This window comes from Lissotriton vulgaris, chromosome 1_1 (genome assembly GCF_964263255.1).
Source record: "Lissotriton vulgaris chromosome 1_1, aLisVul1.2, whole genome shotgun sequence".
NCBI lineage: Eukaryota > Metazoa > Chordata > Amphibia > Caudata > Salamandridae > Lissotriton > Lissotriton vulgaris.
The window spans coordinates 247,319,841-247,338,625 of NC_141685.1; the positions used below are offsets into that span (position 1 = coordinate 247,319,841).

At 42.0% G+C, this 18,785-nt stretch overlaps 1 non-coding gene across 1 annotated transcript; it reads left to right on the plus strand.

The window, feature by feature from the left end:
• The first annotated feature begins 2,342 nt into the window (after nt 1-2,342).
• Nucleotides 2,343-2,415, plus strand: TRNAR-CCU (transfer RNA arginine (anticodon CCU)). Its single transcript has one exon. It is a non-coding gene; the product is annotated as a tRNA-Arg (tRNA).
• The last annotated feature ends 16,370 nt before the right edge of the window (nt 2,416-18,785 follow it).

The window sequence follows — 18,785 nt, forward strand, 5'->3', positions numbered from 1 at the left end:
TCGGTGGACCAGAAATAATCGCCTAGGGTAAGGCGAGAATAATTTGAAAGTAGAATGAAGTGAAATGATCTGCACAAATTAGAAACACTTGAGAGACGTAATACTTTTGTCAATCACAATATCACTGCTAGGGAGAGACTTGCCTTGGAGAGATTGAGAACAGATAACACTATTGTCATCAAGGAAGCCGACAAGGGCGGAAATGTGGTCGTGATGAATCATCATGACTACATGTCTGAAATCCAAAGACAACTGAGCAATACTAACTGCTATCAATGTATCCCTGCCAACCCTGTAAACAAAATGAGTTGCATGATAACAGCCAAACTTACTGAGTGGCGAGAAACCTGCCTTTTAAGTGAGGACGAATTCAGATATTTGAAGGTTGATAAACCAAAATACCCTTGTATATACATCCTGATCAGTCCTCTTAGATCACAAGCTTTTGTAAATAAAATGTATCCCAGTATGTGTTATAACAGTTTTTAATTGTTGAGTGTACTCTGTGGTAGCTGTTGTATATTAGGAAGTGTTATAAAAAATTTTAACTGTTGATTCCGTATTGTATTCTGTGTTAATTGCTGCTTGTTGGGTTAGTCATATCCAGTCTATTGTGATCAATTATGTCTATATGTGCTATGTTGAATGTATATTTATGTATATATATATATATGTGTGTAATTTTTACAGCCCTGACGAAGTTCCTAAAAGGCAAAAAAAGAGGAACGAAACGCGTTGGCTGTGCCTTTGCTTCATGAACACTTTGTTGAATAAAGAAGAAGATATTTAAAATTACTATTTCTATTGACTTTATTTGAGTGCACCTTCCATTCTGTTCCTTGCATATTAAAGTGAAACCTCAGTATGGGGCGCAAAAGAAAGCATTTGCTTGTCTTGGCAAACAAATGCTTTTTTTGTAACAGCGCTACATACCCTGCTTTCACTTTAATGGCGGCCCGCCCCTTTTTTAGGCAATGCTCATCAAAATTAATTGGCACGCCTTCCATTAACCTGAAAGCGCAGCATGAGGCACTTTAAAAAAACAACCATTTGCAATGCAATAGCTCAGACTCACGTAAATGCGAGTCCTGTTGCATTGCAAATGCTTCTGTTTATTGTTTTCGTCTTCAGTCTCATGCACTTCAGCGTAATGGATCTGTTAACCGAATCCAGCAAATTCTACTGAGTCTACTCAGTGCTTAATTTGTAAAATATTAAGTGCCAGAGCTCTAAGCAGGGGTCCACTGCAGGTTGCAGCACCCATCGCCCTTGTCATCGCTGCCAAAACAACTACTAATCATCTCTCTCCCATGTAAATGGGCCCGTTCAGATTATTCCAGGTCCCCAAAGCTAAAGCAATGGTCGGGGAGCAGGTATTAGCATTATTTTAATGTATAATGTATTTATAAACAACCGTTGTTCTGCTCGTCATTAAATTAGATGAGGAGTGCCCCCATGTGACAGACTGCTCTCAGTACAGTGTTGACAATTAGGTGACAGTGCAGAGCACCGGAAACCAATTAAGCGCTGTGCTGAGCTCCGGAAAGCACCGGCTCAAATTAAGCACTGCTCAAACTTTAATCATCACAGTAGTGGGTGTGTTTGAGGCTTGCCTTTAATTGTTTTTCATCTGACCGTGAAAATATTCATGCAAGATTAAATATACTTTTGTAACCGTCAAGGTAGAAATCGTGACTACACGCCGCGCAGGCGGCTTATAATACCAGTGGCCCTATGGAGAAGAGAGTGTCCTTCGCCTAAAGCACAGAGTGAAAGTTCGAGATGTATCTGGGGGTGAAAGAAATGTGCTTTTGCGGTTGTGTATACAATTTTACTGGGGTCTTCACTCTTAAGCACGTTAGGGCTGAAACATGATGGGTGACGGTTCACGTAAACGCCGCCATTTCAAACTTTAATCACCACAGCGTGGGCGTTTTTGAAGATTGTATATACCTGTTTTATACCTTAATAGGAGCCAGGCGCACAACACCCATTGGGCTCACGGGGCTTCAGCCCTCCCCCCCCCCCTCATGTGTGTCAGTCCAGGGGGAGACAGCTTCGCGGGCTGGCGAGCATCAAATTGCAGCCGCACCCGAGTACTTAACAGGTCTTTAATAGACCATTTAGTTGTAAATGAGGCTTTTGTTGAGTGTTCACCCCTTTTTAGAGCCACTCTGTCCGTTTTTGGAAGAATTACCCCCCCCCCCCCCCCAATATTTTCCATCCCGCCCCACCCGAAATTTGGCTCTAGTTGCCCGCCTAATACGATCCTCGAGTGAAGTGTCACATGTCGTTCGCGGGGCAAGGTATTTTAGCTGAATGGTTTGGGGGGTTAGTAAGCAGCCCCAGTGGCCTAATGGATAAGGCACTGGCCTCCTAAGCCAGGGATTGTGGGTTCGAGTCCCATCTGGGGTGGAGACAGGTGTGTTTTTGCGTTGTTTATCCAGTTTTATCTGGATTTTCACTCTTAACAACATTAGGACGACAAACATGTACATCTAGCGGCCGAAAAGCACAATACGAACCAGAAAATTCGTTATCAATCCCGGCTACTCCACTTGACCAAATTGTGTGATTTTCAGCAATTGTTTTATTTCACTTTCCATCATTTTTCTTGATGATCACATAAAAAATTACCATGAAATACACGAGGTCAAGATGTGCGCTGGACGAAAAACCAACTCCTGTGTATTGATTTTATATACTATAATGTTGTCCATGCCTAATAACAACCTAGGCCTCTTAAAAAGTGCTTATAACAAATGACTTGCCTCTTAGTTTACTATTGTGATTGTTGTCAGTGTGGATCTTTCTTAAATTCATGTTAGAAAAATATCACTTAAAAGACAAATCACTTCTCAATGCACTGAAGTAATCCGCAGTAGGAAGATGAAACGGTTCTGCATGGCAATAAAATACACTTTTAGAATTCTGAAGCAAATTTGTCACATTTTCATAGTTTTGATGAAATAGGTCTTTAAAAATAAAAAAATTCCTAAAGTTAAGTGGTGAAGGAAATTTAGTCACTTCCTTTCTATAACTTCAATTAACCTGGAAACAAACGCTTGACCATTTATTTCACAACTTTATAATGTTAGGACTGATTTGAGTTAACAGTACCCCAGTGCTGCCGTTGAGGAGGGGCCACATCTAAAGGCCAGGAGGGCCACATGCGGCCCCTAAACTGTACTTTGACTATCACTGAAGAAGGCCGAATGTACAGTTCCTTTATAAGGTCATGGAACACGGAGGTGACTTGCAGTGCCCTTTTAATGTACAACAGATGGCATTGTATTTCTTATGATACATTTGTATGCCATCACCCTTCACACAAAGCGCTTAAATCCTTAGGGGCAGATTTACAAGCCCTGTACGCCACATTTGCGCCGCCGTTTTGTCACTTTTGTGCGGGGTATTTTCAACGTGAAGCATCTAGTGAGATGCGTCACGTCGTAAAGCCCTGCGCCACATGTGGGTGTTCGGGCACAGGGGGAGGCGTTCCTGCGCGGAACGCCTCCTAAAAGTGGCGGAGTGAAATCTACAAGATTTCACTCAGTCACTTTTACGGCCATGCTGCGTCAAAACCCTGCGCCTGCTTAAAGCAGGCGTAAAGATTGACACAGCATGTTAGGCATAGGGGCACCCCGAGCCTTGCTGGAGCTGCGTCGCACTTCTAACGCAATTTTAGCAATGCGTCACCTTTACGGCAGCAGATGTGTCAAGCATCTGTCTATTATTGCACCATGCTGCGCCGCATTGTAAATGCGGCGCATCCATGGTGGCGCAAGAGGTGTCTGCCGTGACACAAAATAACTGGTGCATCCCTGCTGATCTGCAGGGATGCGCCCGTTATTGTAAATCTGCCCCTTAGCGTCTTGCTGTTTCATAGGAAAGACTACGTTTGCAGACATGAAGGATAAAAACAGAGGGGCTTATATACAAGCCCCTTGTGCCGCATGTGCATCACTTTTAAAATGAGAAAAAGTGAAGTACCAGTGGCGCAAGGAGCTTGTAAAGAACCCCTAAAATCTATAGTGCAGAATGACGTATTCCCACAGGAAGGGTTGGGGGGGTGCGCGAGTGGAAAGCCCGGCAGCTGCTTTTGTTACCAGGAGCCGATATTGCAGCTATGCTATAAACCCGGTCCGCTAACAAAAACAGCCCCCAGGGGTCCAAAACCAGTCCCCACAATGGCAGCCCACCGGGGAAATGCCCGATGCCCGATATGGCCAGTCAGGCCCTGCCCACAAATATTTAATACTTGTTTGCAAAAAAGAAAAAAATGCTATATAGACAGGCCGAGAGAGTCTATCTTTCCAGGAACGATCTACAGCCTGCAAAAACGAAACCTGTTGCCATAAGTATCTCCTTTCTGCTAAGCACTGATCATTTGAAAAAAACATATCCGAAGAAGAACAAGCCAGTTCGCAGTTATGTTGTTTGAACTGCAGCTGCAGTTCTGCTCCTTGAGCAGCCTTCATCGTTGCTGCTGGCTCTAGCAGGAGGCATTATGAAATCACAACACAACTGTAGTTACTAAGGGGCATATCAGCAACGCTTTGCGATAACTATCGCAAAGCGTGCTTAGCGCTTCTTTCCCTAACGCCGGCTATCACAGATTTTTATCGCGGAGATAACGCGTTATTAGCAACGCGTATTTCCAAGGCGATAAAAACTCCTGCGATAGTGGGGAAATTGCCGTTTTGCAAGGAACATCGCTGGTTTTCCAGCGATGTTCCCTGCATAACGGCGATAACCTTGCTGATACGACCCTGTGGTCGTATCAGCAGAATCCACCCCCTATGTTAGGGGTAGCTAAGTCTAGAATTTAGCAGACGTTAGTTTTGGGAGAAAAGAGCAGTTTTCTCCAAAAACTAAGGGGCCGATTCACAGAACTAACTTAAGGCAAAATCCTAAACTTACTACTTTTGGTATTCACAGAAGTTAGGATTTTGTCTTAAGTTTGTCTTAAGACAAACTTAAGACAAAATCCTAATTTCTGTGAATACCAAAAGTAGTAAGTTTAGGATTTTGTCTTAAGTTAGTTCTGTGAATCAGGCCCTCAGACTGCTAAAATGCTGGGGCATCCTTGCTGATAGTGCGAAGCCGCGCTATTGATGTCCAGACATGTAGTGTATGTCAGAAACGCCCACTTTGCATCTCATTAGAGATGCAAAGGTAGGCGTAGTGCAAAAGGGTGCTAACATGCAAATATGCATGTTAGCACCCTCTTGCTGATAGGGGATGGTTTTATCTCCGCTTTTCTCGTTTTTAAAGCCAAAAAAGCGTAGATGAAGCCCTTGCCGATATGCCCCTAAGAGTCTAGCAGCTGCATCATATGGTTATTACAAGTAACTGGATACTTCACTATCAATCAATCAATCAATCAAGAAATTTGTATAGCGTGCTACTCACCCAGAGGGTCTCAAGGCGCTTGAGGGAGAGGGGTCCGCTACTGCTCAAACAGCCAGGTCTTGAGTTGCTTCCTGAAGGGGAGGTGGTCTTGGGTCCGACGGAGGTGGATGGGGAGAGAGTTCCAAGTCTTGGCTGCCAGGTAGGAGAAGGATCTTCCTCACATGGTGGCTCTTCAAATGCGTGGAACCGCGGCGAGGGCGTGGTTGGTCGATCGCAGTTGGCGGGTGGGAGTGTAGAAGGTCAGGCGGTTGTTGAGGTACTTGGGGCCCAGGTCGTGGAGGGCCTTGTGTGCGTGGGTGAGGAGGCGGAACGTGATTCTCTTGCTGACGGGGAGCCAGTGCAGGTCTCTCAGGTGTCCGGAGATGTGGCTGTGTCGGGGGATGTCCAGGATGAGTCGAGCGGAGGCGTTCTGGATGCGTTGGAGTCTTTTCTGCAGTTTGGCTGTGGTTCCAGTGTAGAGGGTGTTTCCGTAGGATGTTGAAGCATGAAGATGAGACGGCGTTGACTTGTCTGGTCATCGAGAGGGAGGAGTCCAGGATGAAGCCCAGGTTGCGTGCGTGGTCCGTTGCTTTGGGTGCGCTTCGCAGGGCGGGGGGCCACCAGGAGTCGTCCCAGGCAGAGGGTGATGATCCAAGGATGAAGACTTCTGTCTTGTCTGAGTACAGTTTCAGGCGGCTGTTCTTCATCCACTCGGCTACTTCTTTCATCCCTTCGTGTAGGTTGGTTCTGGCGGTGGCAGGGTCGTTTGTGAGGGAGAGGATCAGCTGGGTGTCATCGGCGTAGGAGATGATGTTGAGGTTGTGTTGGCGTGCGATGGCTGTGAGGGGGCTCATGTAGACGTTGAAAAGGGTGGGGCTGAGTGAAGATCCTTGTGGCACGCCGCAGATGACTTCGGTGGGCTTGGATCTGAACGGGGGAGGCGGACTCTCTGGGTTCTTCCGGCGAGGAACGAGATGATCCACTCCAGTACCTTCTCTTGGATACCAACGTTGCTGAGGACATTAGAGATGGGGTTTATACAGAGATTGCTGTAGGTTTATTCAGAGATTGCTGTAACTGATTGTATTCTTAAACGTATTCCAAAGATCATAACTGGAATCGCGACTACAGGCTGCAGAGTGGTTGATGTCTCCGGCATGGTCATTGTAACCACAGTGGCCTAATAGATACGACCATGGCTTCCTAAGCCAGTGATTGTGTTTGCATTCAAAGCAAGTCTGAGAGCTACCATTGGAACCACATACATATTGTTGGGAAGGTTCCCAAGTACTATACCACTACCAGTACATCAGTTCTAATCTGGGACCATGAAGACTTGTTGATTTTTGATTCCCCATTACCCTCTGCGGTAAAAATATTTAAAAGGAGAGGTCCTGAAGAAGGTGGATTAAAGTAGTTTTTTATCCACTGAAACATACATCAGCCAAATGGATTCCCAGCTGACAGCATAATTATGACCATTAATGAAGGGCTCCTCCCATGATTTTAGCGTTGCATGCCAATCCAAGCTGGGACTGGGATGTATGTGCTGTGTGAATGTGTGAGTATGGCATGGAAGGCTGTGATGGCATCGCCTCATGGTGTAAGGGACCCTATCCCTTCTCCCTGTTTAGTCCCGTTTAGTTCTTTGCCCCTAACGGTTTCGTTAAGATGTTACGGTGGTTGTCTCCACTGACACGCCTGTTGTAAAACTGTGTACATTGCATTGGTGGATGGTCTACATCTGACACTCAGTACTCCTGTTTACACACCACTACTGGTGATACATCACGCACTGCCTGCTGGGAAGGACGCAGTGAAGATGCGGAACCACTGGGACATGCCACATCCCACCGAATCTCACCTTACAACACTCCTAGGCCGCACCGCTCTGGGTACTGAAGAAAAGTGGAAAATGACTCACTCTCCCCACCAGGGATCTATCCAGTAATTTGCATAATAAAGCAGGTAAGGAATTGACAGCCAATCTGTAAAATCAAAAGACATCTTTATTATTATTATTATGAGGCTTCGTCGTCCAACCGTAGTTTTACAATTGAAAGAGGGAGCCTGCCTGAGCTTTCTCAGGCAGGCCTTTTATACAAAAAGTTTGCCCCTAGGCTCACATTCTTGCTGACGAACACATCATTGTAGGTCGCTCCCATGGTACCATAACAAAGCAGGCTATAATTATGAATTCCATTCTACTTGCCCAAACTGACCAACCCATCTTCCATCATGAACATATGTCAAACTTCACATATTTTCCTGTGCAGGCCGGAGAAGCTCACCATAGAACTGGTTTCCTCCCCATCATATAAACAGTCACCTCCCCATTGTAAAAGCCCAGAAGCAGAGAAACAGAGCCAGGTGTGGAAGATAGAAATGTAGGATAAGGGATGCTTGTGGGTCATAAACAGGCATGGCTACTGTATTCGGCCTTCTAATCTTGCTCAGGCCAATGTACACAACAAGTTGCTCAGATCTTTAATATAGATTGACTAGAGGGCATGGACTGGTTTGGTGAGGCCAACATCACGTAGGCAGATTCAGCCTGTTCAGGTCAAATGGGAGTCAGGAAGAACTCAAGCTAAGGAATACGTGTCCTTTAAGAATCATTGGCTCATGTATATGCCTATGTAAAGGGCAACAACTAAAATGGACGCTTGTTCACAACCTAGAGCCTGTGGGCTCAGAATGAATTTGCCAATAACTCCTGCATGCATCATTGTATCGTGATGAAAATACACAGGCATAATGTCCTGATCATTACCGGTCTATTGATACCAAATTCGTCGTGGTATGATGATATTTTCTGCACAAGTGTTTAGGCCTTGGTACACCATTATGGCAGGGTCCGGAATTTTCAGAACCACAGACGCCCCTTTTGCCCTTTATATAGGCAATAACCTAAACCCATGTCAGTCTGAATCTAGGTCTATACTTATCAGATCATCAAAGGTGTTGCTGTAGTATTATCTTACTACTTAGCAACTCTCTCGGGACAAGTCTTCTTACACACGTAGTGGTACAAAGGCCATATATGGCAGGACCAAATAGTGAACACCTCTATCTGTAGTACGTGGTATAAGATCACCCACCCAACAATTATTGATGTTCTAGTGTTGATGTAGAAGCTGTACAGAAGGGTCTATCAGTAAACTCTGGCCTAACCAATGTATGTTCAGGTAAAATATGAAAGTCATGTGAAGAAACAGTAAAGAAAGAGTAGGTTGAGAAGTTGGTGCAGACGTAATATAATAACTAATAGAATACATAAAAGTATTAAAATAGAGAAAGTTATACCACCCTTAGAGAACAACATTCTATAATTTCGGTTTTTCATCTCTTGCTTTTCATCGTCATTCCTCAATACAATCTCCATTTTCTAATGTCGCTCACGCGATCTTGATAGAGTACTTCAGCTGTGATTATTAGCAGGTCATAGGGACACTGCAAGTCCTGCAGGCCTACTGCCACTACTCAGGTCACAAACTGAACCGTTGGTACTCCTACGTGACCCTGCAACTGGCAAATGGTAACCAATCAAAAATTTAACAAAAAAAACCATAATACAATTTCAGAAAAAGCAAGAGAAAAAGAAAAACAAAAGTCAAATGCAAAATACTTGCACAATCCTAAACAAAAAGCAAATCCTAGAATTTAATAACATTTTATATAGCTTCCTATGCATTTCAGTAATCTATTATATGTTCAAGTGAAACAGTGGCGTTCCTGATCAATGCTCTCAGATGAAAAAGGGATACACTTCCACAGAGAGACTTCATTCTGCTTTTACTAAACAGAATAGTACTTTAAAACAAATGCCAGCAAAGCAGCAAAAATTAGTTTCCAAACTCCAATTCTATGCAAGCTCACAGAAAATACCCAGAGTCCGTCAAAGCCTCTCCTGGCAGGCTTCTATTATCCATCAAATCCGCTTCCAGTGTCTTCTTCGCGTTGGGCCTCTTCAATTCAGGCTTTTTCATGAGAAGACAATACTGTTTAGTACGAGTGCCCTCCGGGCAAACACTCACAGCTCACTCGAAAGTCTCAATGTCTTAAAACAATGCACCAGTGTCTCTTCTTTGTGGCAGACACTACAAATGATGCGCTCTTCATTAATCAAGGGCACAAAGCATCTCGTGCAGATCCAAGCACCACTTAGCAACAAACCTAGCAAGGTCAGCAGCACTTTCAGACTCCAACACTCATCATTTAGTGTCAGAGGACGCTCAAGCTGCTCTCTTATGGGCACCAGAATGTAGTACCATTTTCCAAACGTGGATGCTTGGGTGCACCGCCGTTCCGCTGGTGCAAAGCAAAAGAGGTGTGGGTGAGGCCAAAACTCGGGCCAAGGGGATCAGGGGACCGCGCGCTGCCAGAGGTTCAAGCACATGACAGTTTGAACAAATTGCACAAAGTGGATGACAGTCCTGCCATCAAAAGCAGGGATCCTCCGCATCTTTGCACTGAACTTCTGAGGCAAAACAGAAAATCAGCTCCTTTATTCTTTTCTTTTCACAACGCCTTCTGATGAAACAAATGGCTTGCTTAGGAGGTACCACTGGAGGCACGCTGATGATCGCTGTCCATGCTGATGACCGCTGCCCACGCTGCTGATTGCTGTTCACGCTGCTGATTGCTGTCAGGAATTGCAAGGCCAAGAAGTCTGTAGTCGTCTGCCATGTTTACTGATGGGGACCAGGCTTTTTTGATTACCGGTCTGCAGGGTAACATTCTTCCTTTTTGACTCTGGAAGATTCCCGCAGAACCTAGTGGTATAGGAAGTGTAACACAATTGTTAGTTTCCTTCAAGTCAGATATAAAAACAGTTCATGGGTTGGCTTTTTGACAAGAGGGCTGCAAGCAAGTGGCCTGCAATCTGCAAAGGAGTGGCAATTCGTCATGGCAACCTAAATGGATGCCCTCATACAGTGGCATTATCTAATAGGATACATTATTTAATGGGGTAAATACATATTCTCCTTAATGATGAAGCCTAGGTGTTCCTAAACTCCTTATCTAGAACATCTCAAATAGAGCAATGGTATAATACATATTATCAAGGACATGAAGAAAAGTCCCTTTTTAAAACAATGTGCATCAAGTGCGCTATGTAATACAAAGGCTAATGATCAACTGTGCAGACAAGAGGACAAGAACTAGAGAGTCCTGGTATCTGCATGATTAGAACACATCTTATTAAAAAATTGAAACAGCAGAAACAGGAGAGAACTGAAAAATTAAAAATAGACATTAAAAATATGTCGTACTAAAAAAAGAATGTAAACTTGAGATATCTCCTATTGAGATGGAAAACTTGTATTGGGTCAATTAACCAGGCTATCACTATCCTGACAGTCAGTCTGAAAAGACATTTGAAGTGGGCCTAAAGAAAATTCTCGAAAACTAGTCTGATCAATCAAAAGGGAATGTATGTGACATAAGGGGGTTCCTACTACATCACTGCAGTCTTGAAGTGTGAACATGAACAATACACCCATAATAATAAATGGGCTGACTGGTGAAAAGAAGACGGAGAAGGGAAAAAATGGAAGTAGGACACAACTAAAATCTTCAATAACTAAACATGATGCAACATTGGTCAGGGAAGAAGCAAAAAGAAAAATCTATAGGAAGGACAAGAGTTTGCTTGGGTGGCCTAAGGCATGTGACACAGCACCAAGAGCACGGGGATACATGAAAAGACCAATGTTACACCAATTTAACTCTACCGCTGACAATCTATACCCTACACGGTAATTCTAACTAATGTTCAGTTGCCTCTTCAGGGGAAAAAAATGAATCCATAGGCTTATTCAGGAATCAAAAAATGCGATAAAAAAATGCGATATCGAAATTAGGCCACCTTTAGTCACGGGTCTATAATTCCATCCTTAGGCCCAATCAAGGATACATAAATGCAGAGCTGCCTGTCCTTAAGGAAAAAGGGCAGTTAAGTGACTAACAACGGATGGCAATCTTTGATCCAGTATATCATTTTAGTTTTCTTAAAAAAAAATCATTACAGCCAAATTAGGCATGCACTGGAAAAACACAGCTGCCTTACTGCTCACAGTATGAGGTCCATATCTGTGAAATTTATCTTAATACAAATTCATCCAATTTATTGTGAAACAATGCATATCGATACATGTGTTCCTTCACAACACAGGGGAACTTGTAATTCAAAGTAGCACCATAGAACAGAACATACACAAAAAACATTAAAAAATAAATACACATATCAAGCCATCTCAAGCCATAAGATATACTTGCTGTATATCAAGCACAAGGAAAAACAGCCCAGACAAACAAACAGCATATATGAATAAACGGTCATGCATAATACCATGGCACATGCCCTTCTTTTGACAGCAGGGCATCAGGTAATTGATACTCTGCTGTAAAATACAGTGTCGCTGTGTCAAATAACGCGTTTCAGTGGACCAAATGTATAAATGAAACATAAACACACACATTTTTTCTTAAAGAAATTACGCAAAAAAAAAAAAAACATTTCTCTTCAACCAGCCAACTCACGTGTCTTGTGAATTAATCCATGAATTATCTGTAGGAAGAAGCAGAAAAGATACACAACACACACATTTCTTATAATACAACATCAATTTTAACCCTTTTTATCAGACTACAAAACATGGCACAACGTGACATACAAAAACTTTTCATTACTTACCTGTAACCTATTTTCCATGTACCTTGCAAAAACGCCCATTCTCACTCAGGCCTAAGGCCTTTAAGTTGCAGAATTTTGGGGAAGGGCTTCTACTTATTGCCTATCTAAAACTCAATGTAACATTTCGTTTTTCATTTTGTCAAATAAACTTAACTAAAAAAAAAATTGTTCCTAGCCTGGAGACACACATATACCAGTTCTACAGATCATTTAGCAGAACGTTTGATATTTGTTTTCTCAAAGAAATCACTTTTGCATTTGCCCTTTTTAAATCATGTTCCTTCATTTTACACAGTGCTTAATTTGTAAGACATGAAGTGCAGGTGCCTATTTGTTTATTATCTCAGATGTGCGCTTTTAACGCAGATGTAATGTGAATGCGGCAAATGAGAACAAGCCAGCCTGTAATGAATGAAGGTTACAGATTTAAATCATATACAATCAACTACATCTCATATAAAGCGCTTGTGTGCAGCATTATGAAAGCAACTGGGAGCTATGCAAACCACGTGTGGGATCTACAATCCTTCAGGGTACTGACAAATGAGGCTGCAGTTTTACAAATTAAATAGTGTTCCTTTTATTATTATTAGCGGGATGCAATGCTGTGTCAGCCCTGCCGTATTTCTAATTTGAGATAAATGTGTTGATGACATAATTTACCGAACAACAAGCCTTTTGTGGGAACATGCTGGAGCTATTATTTATTCTTTGGCTAAAATGCAATCATCATTGCTGTACATGGCCTTGCATCCTCTGCTCATTTTAGTTCAAAAACCCCAACCCAGCTAATGTCAAATTTGTAATGCTTTAAGAAGACACTTTTAAATGATAAACATGAGCAGGAATTAAATTTATCAGAGCAAGTCAGGCTATTCAAGTGACCTCAGGTCAGGACCGTGGCAGGGATTTAAATATAAAGAGGCAGCTGAAGTTAGCATCAGATGCACGTTTAACCATGTCATGCTGCATTCCACAGGCGAGGCCCTAATTAAAAGGTCGCAAATGTCAACAAGACAGCCTTACAAGATAACATCTTGGCTGCTACTGCTGGAAACACGTTATACAGGTTCTGCCAGTCCCCTGCTCCTGGTAACTGAAACTGACAAGGCCAGTAGGTTTAACCATTTCCACATAACCTGCAATATTTCACTATATTTAAAACAATAATTTCTCTTTTTTCTTGCAATTCTATGACACATTGACTCGCTGAATCATAGGAAGGCACAACCTGCGAATATATATATTAAGATCTAAATGTATGTATTTACTAAAGAGACACTTTAAACAGGGGCCCTGAAACCATTTAAAACAGTCTATTTATGTGAAAATCGACTTTTGCATTCTAGATACTAAGAAATAAAAAATCCTACAATTTATTGCATAATGGGTATTACTAGGATGTCTAATACCTAATTTATGAATCATACTTTTGAAAATACTAAGTTATACCTTATAGAAATGAGCTTGTTTGCGCCTAGGGTAAGGGAAATTGCGCACAGAAGTGTTTGTCATTTTCGTGGTACAACGTAACTTAAATCAAACATTTTAATGCTAGGGGGTCATAGTATGAGTGTTAAGCTTCACAAATATTAAAAAACGATTTTTGTAGCACTTCTTTTTAATAATTATTTTTCATAATTAATAATTATTTAGTCCTAATGAAGCCTAATTATTGCTATTTGTGACTGTTCTATACGTAAAATGCTCACTACATCCCTTACCTATTATTTAGATACATATTAACACACAAGCCTAAGCGCAGCTACCTAACTGGGAATGCGTGAGATTACTGCGCCACATTTAGAAAGGACTGTTTGCAAAATTCCACCACCCGTGTTTAACTAGAGGTGCTGGCTGAATGATTAGATATACTGCAGCTGAAAAGACTTGGCTGTGAACATCTAACACTGTGCGTCTAAAGAACAGGCAATTTCGTTTTTTCATTTTTTTCTTTGGAGCCTTATTTACATCTATTGAAGGTGACCCATACACATACATACATTGAGCTCATTCCAGACACAAAACAGAAGGGGGGTCAAACACTCAGGACACACAAAGCAGCGCGCTCTAAACATTTCTTGTAAATCGCGCAGTCGCAATTTACAACAAAACCCACAAACAACATAGACATTTAAACACACATTTTAACCCATAGGTCAGCACTTAGGACAGGAACAAGGAACAGCCTACGGACTGTCTTCAAAAATAACCTGCCAAAACTAGTTGTAAACCATATTTACAACAAAAACGTTTTAGTTCCTATTTTTTTAATTCTTCAACAGATTTCCAGAAGGCTGCAAAAGAGACAGCCTCACAGACCTTTAAAGAGAGCTCATAAATTGGAGTTCCAACTGGAGGTATCAGACGCGAATCCTCCAACCGGGAATCCTTTGTTGCAACCTAGTCAATACTAATACCAAACAAAATACCGCGACCAGGCATCTGCGCTCACTAGTCGGGTTTCAAACTTCATGGGGCTATCTCCAACGATATACACGCAAATGTACGTGACCCACGGTTTTTGAATACTGCAGTGTTCAAATAAAACCAAGGAACCAATACTGAGGAAGATTATCCAACGATAATCTGAACCACAGCAACCAAAAGGCCTACCAACTGAACCAAATGTACCGGTACCCAAACCAAAACGTCACATTTCTGCGACCAATAAATAACCAAGGACTGCGTCACATTTCTGCGACCAATAAATAACCAAGGACTGGGAGCGACCCATTTTTATTCTTCAACTAAAGCAGATGGAGAAAATATCTCTTCAACTGCCTATACAAATTGCAATTTGCATATACACAAATATTTGTCCAGATTATAACTGTCAATTCCCCACTGCACTAACAGTCTGTTAAAAAATACTTACAGCAAAAAAAAGAATGGGTTCCTTAGTCAGGAGTGACATCTTTAGGAGAGTTTTAAGTCAGAAAAATCGAAAAACATACTGGGCCACAAAGACAGATAATCCCCCAGAAAACCCTGTGCCCAGAGTACCTCTTTTTGGTTGAATTCTGTCTTGTATTCCCCAGCAGTTCCTCCATCCTTTGACAAAATACTCCTGTAGATAACCACTCCATGATAAGGCCCCGAGTTGGGCAGCCAACTGAAGAAAAGTGGAAAATGACTCACTCTCCCCACCAGGGATCTATCCAGTAATTTGCATAATAAAGCAGGTAAGGAATTGACAGCCAATCTGTAAAATCAAAAGACATCTTTATTATTATTATTATGAGGCTTCGTCGTCCAACCGTAGTTTTACAATTGAAAGAGGGAGCCTGCCTGAGCTTTCTCAGGCAGGCCTTTTATACAAAAAGTTTGCCCCTAGGCTCACATTCTTGCTGACGAACACATCATTGTAGGTCGCTCCCATGGTACCATAACAAAGCAGGCTATAATTATGAATTCCATTCTACTTGCCCAAACTGACCAACCCATCTTCCATCATGAACATATGTCAAACTTCACATATTTTCCTGTGCAGGCCGGAGAAGCTCACCATAGAACTGGTTTCCTCCCCATCATATAAACAGTCACCTCCCCATTGTAAAAGCCCAGAAGCAGAGAAACAGAGCCAGGTGTGGAAGATAGAAATGTAGGATAAGGGATGCTTGTGGGTCATAAACAGGCATGGCTACTGTATTCGGCCTTCTAATCTTGCTCAGGCCAATGTACACAACAAGTTGCTCAGATCTTTAATATAGATTGACTAGAGGGCATGGACTGGTTTGGTGAGGCCAACATCACGTAGGCAGATTCAGCCTGTTCAGGTCAAATGGGAGTCAGGAAGAACTCAAGCTAAGGAATACGTGTCCTTTAAGAATCATTGGCTCATGTATATGCCTATGTAAAGGGCAACAACTAAAATGGACGCTTGTTCACAACCTAGAGCCTGTGGGCTCAGAATGAATTTGCCAATAACTCCTGCATGCATCATTGTATCGTGATGAAAATACACAGGCATAATGTCCTGATCATTACCGGTCTATTGATACCAAATTCGTCGTGGTATGATGATATTTTCTGCACAAGTGTTTAGGCCTTGGTACACCATTATGGCAGGGTCCGGAATTTTCAGAACCACAGTACAGAGTGACATCACACCCATTGCGGCCCCAACAACTACCTATATTGTCATGACAATTCTACCACACGACCTGGAATACATAATGATTGTTTTGCTATGCGTTATCATTGTATTGTATTGCCGCACTGTTATCATGCTACACATGTGAGTTATTTCCTCTTAGGTATTGCATATTTGTGTGTTGATTATGTGAACCAACAAACCAATAAAATATATTCAAACAAAAATGGAAGGCTGTGATGGAATGTGAGGTGTGATGGAATGTGAGGTTGATCACAATATGGGGAGATGCATAATTATGCTTTTGTGTACAAATGAAAGAAATATAAGATGTGAATTAAACACAATTTGAATTTTATATATGAGAAAAAAGAAATGTCTTTCATACATTTTTTTACTCTTTTCTAAAAAGGATAATAGTAAACAAGGATGTAAACAAATGTAACATTGTTGTATCTGTTGATTCCTATAGCAAGGGTCGCCCAGCGATCTAACAGTAGCCACTGCCAAATTGATATAGGTCGAGTGGGAGTGTTTCATAATTGATATTGTTGTTTTCCCCCCTTCTCCCAGATCTCATAATCACTTTTAGGGGGTACCTTTTATTTATGAATATATGAATACAATGCCATAGACTGGAGGTCCACATGTACGACCATTTTTAGAGGTCGCAAACTGAGAATCATGCCGTTTGCGACCGCTAAAACGTCTTTTAGCGGGTACTGACCATATTTTGCGAGCCAATAACCTACTACAGACTCACAATTGCTACCCCATTGGGGATCACAAAATGTGTCTGAGACACATGAGTAGATTGCATTTTGCGACTTCCTAATTGCGAGTCGCAAAAAGTCACAATTAGGAAGTCGCAAAATGCTTTGGTCGTACATGTGGCCCTGAATGTCTAAGTCAAGTGCTCAAGACCAACTAACCTCTGTGCAAAATATGCTAAATCACAGCCAATTCAATGGAAACTTGCCTTCAGCCACAATGATGAATTATAGTATGGAGAATACAAAAACATGTAGAATTTCAAAGGAATCCTTTGTTTCATACAGGTATAAGGTATACATTTATTTGCATAGTTAATTAAAACCGTTGCAAAAATGCCAACATTATCAAAACAAAATACACAATTTATATACATTTACAACACATTCCTTCATAATTATTAATTTTAAAAGCTTCTTAAAAATAAACAGAATGAATTTTCTAAAATGAAGCAGCTTTAACAGCAAAATGTATAATTTCTGTCCAATTGCTGCCTTAGCATTCCACACTATCCAACCAAACTTTTTGCCGACCATTGACAAGCCCTTCTGACCTTGGCGAACCATCCCTCTTTTTCATGTATCATGCGCTCAGGTACTGTACTGTCCGATCTCCGCGTACTGCAGATGTAAATGTTAATTTCTTTGGGGGGAATTTCTTGAGAGCACCTTAGAACATTTGCCCATGTGGTCCCCACATAAATTCCTTAGGTCACCCCAGGCATTTTACTATCGCACAGTGTCGGATACTTCACCACACTGCAATTCAGTTGTGGATCGTTCGGTGCAAAGCATGCCAGTAGAGCTTGCCTCCTGGTGCGAATCCCCCGCTGATTAAAGTGTCGCCTCAACAGTTGTTTCCGTTTTTTAAGCAGTTTTTTGCAGGAGCACAGTAAATGCAGCAGATCTTCCGATGCTGAACCACATAAGCGGCACGCAGTGCCCACTTTCTTTCTTAACCAGGGAGGAAGATGTTTACTGCAGAGTAACAGCCCCAGTCTGTACTTCATGAAAGCAATTTTTATATTCTTGTCATACCCCAGATTGAAATAGGCTTGGGTGGCCGAGTCCGTATATGTCTTTAATGTCATCCAGCCATGGGCCCTTTTTGTCAATGTGGCCTTGCCCTCCAGCAAGGAAAGATGTTTCACTGTTTTCCACACTAGTTTTTGGAAAATAATAGTAGTTGTTGATGTTTCCTAAAGCTGCCATAGGCTCAACCCATTTAAACCGCTATAAAGATATTCCGTTGGTAGGTGATTTGGAATGTTGTTCTATCTCCTTCCATAGCTGTTCGTTTAGTGTACCATGTGGAGCTTTTCGTACTTTGTCCCATGTAATGATAAATGATCCTTGCCTTGCAACTGTTTGTTTTTGAACACCGAATTTAAGCCAAATTTGTGCCGGTGAGGTGTGTTTGGGCACCCAAAGATGATCCTATATACAGTTGTTACTATGGCGTCTCTGCCTTTCTGAGCTTTGCTGCCATAGGTGATTGTTGGCAGCAGTTTTGCCCGAACTACCTCAATCAAAGGGAGGATCGATGGCCCCATCAATTTTTTATTTAGGGTTTTTAAAGTGGAAGCCAGTATTAGGCCTTTGAGCCTAATGCTATTCTTCTGTGATGTGAAGCGTCCCCCACTGTCCAACTTCACGCCAAGGTATTTGTATTCCGCTGTATCCTCAATTTTAATTTCCCCCCAAAACCAGGTTCCAGTTTGTCTCCTTTTTTTCCTGATTATCATAGTCCTTGTTTTAGCCAAGTTGATTGTTAGGTCATTAGCTTTGGAGATGTCCCGACTTGCATTTAGGAGACGTTGTAGCA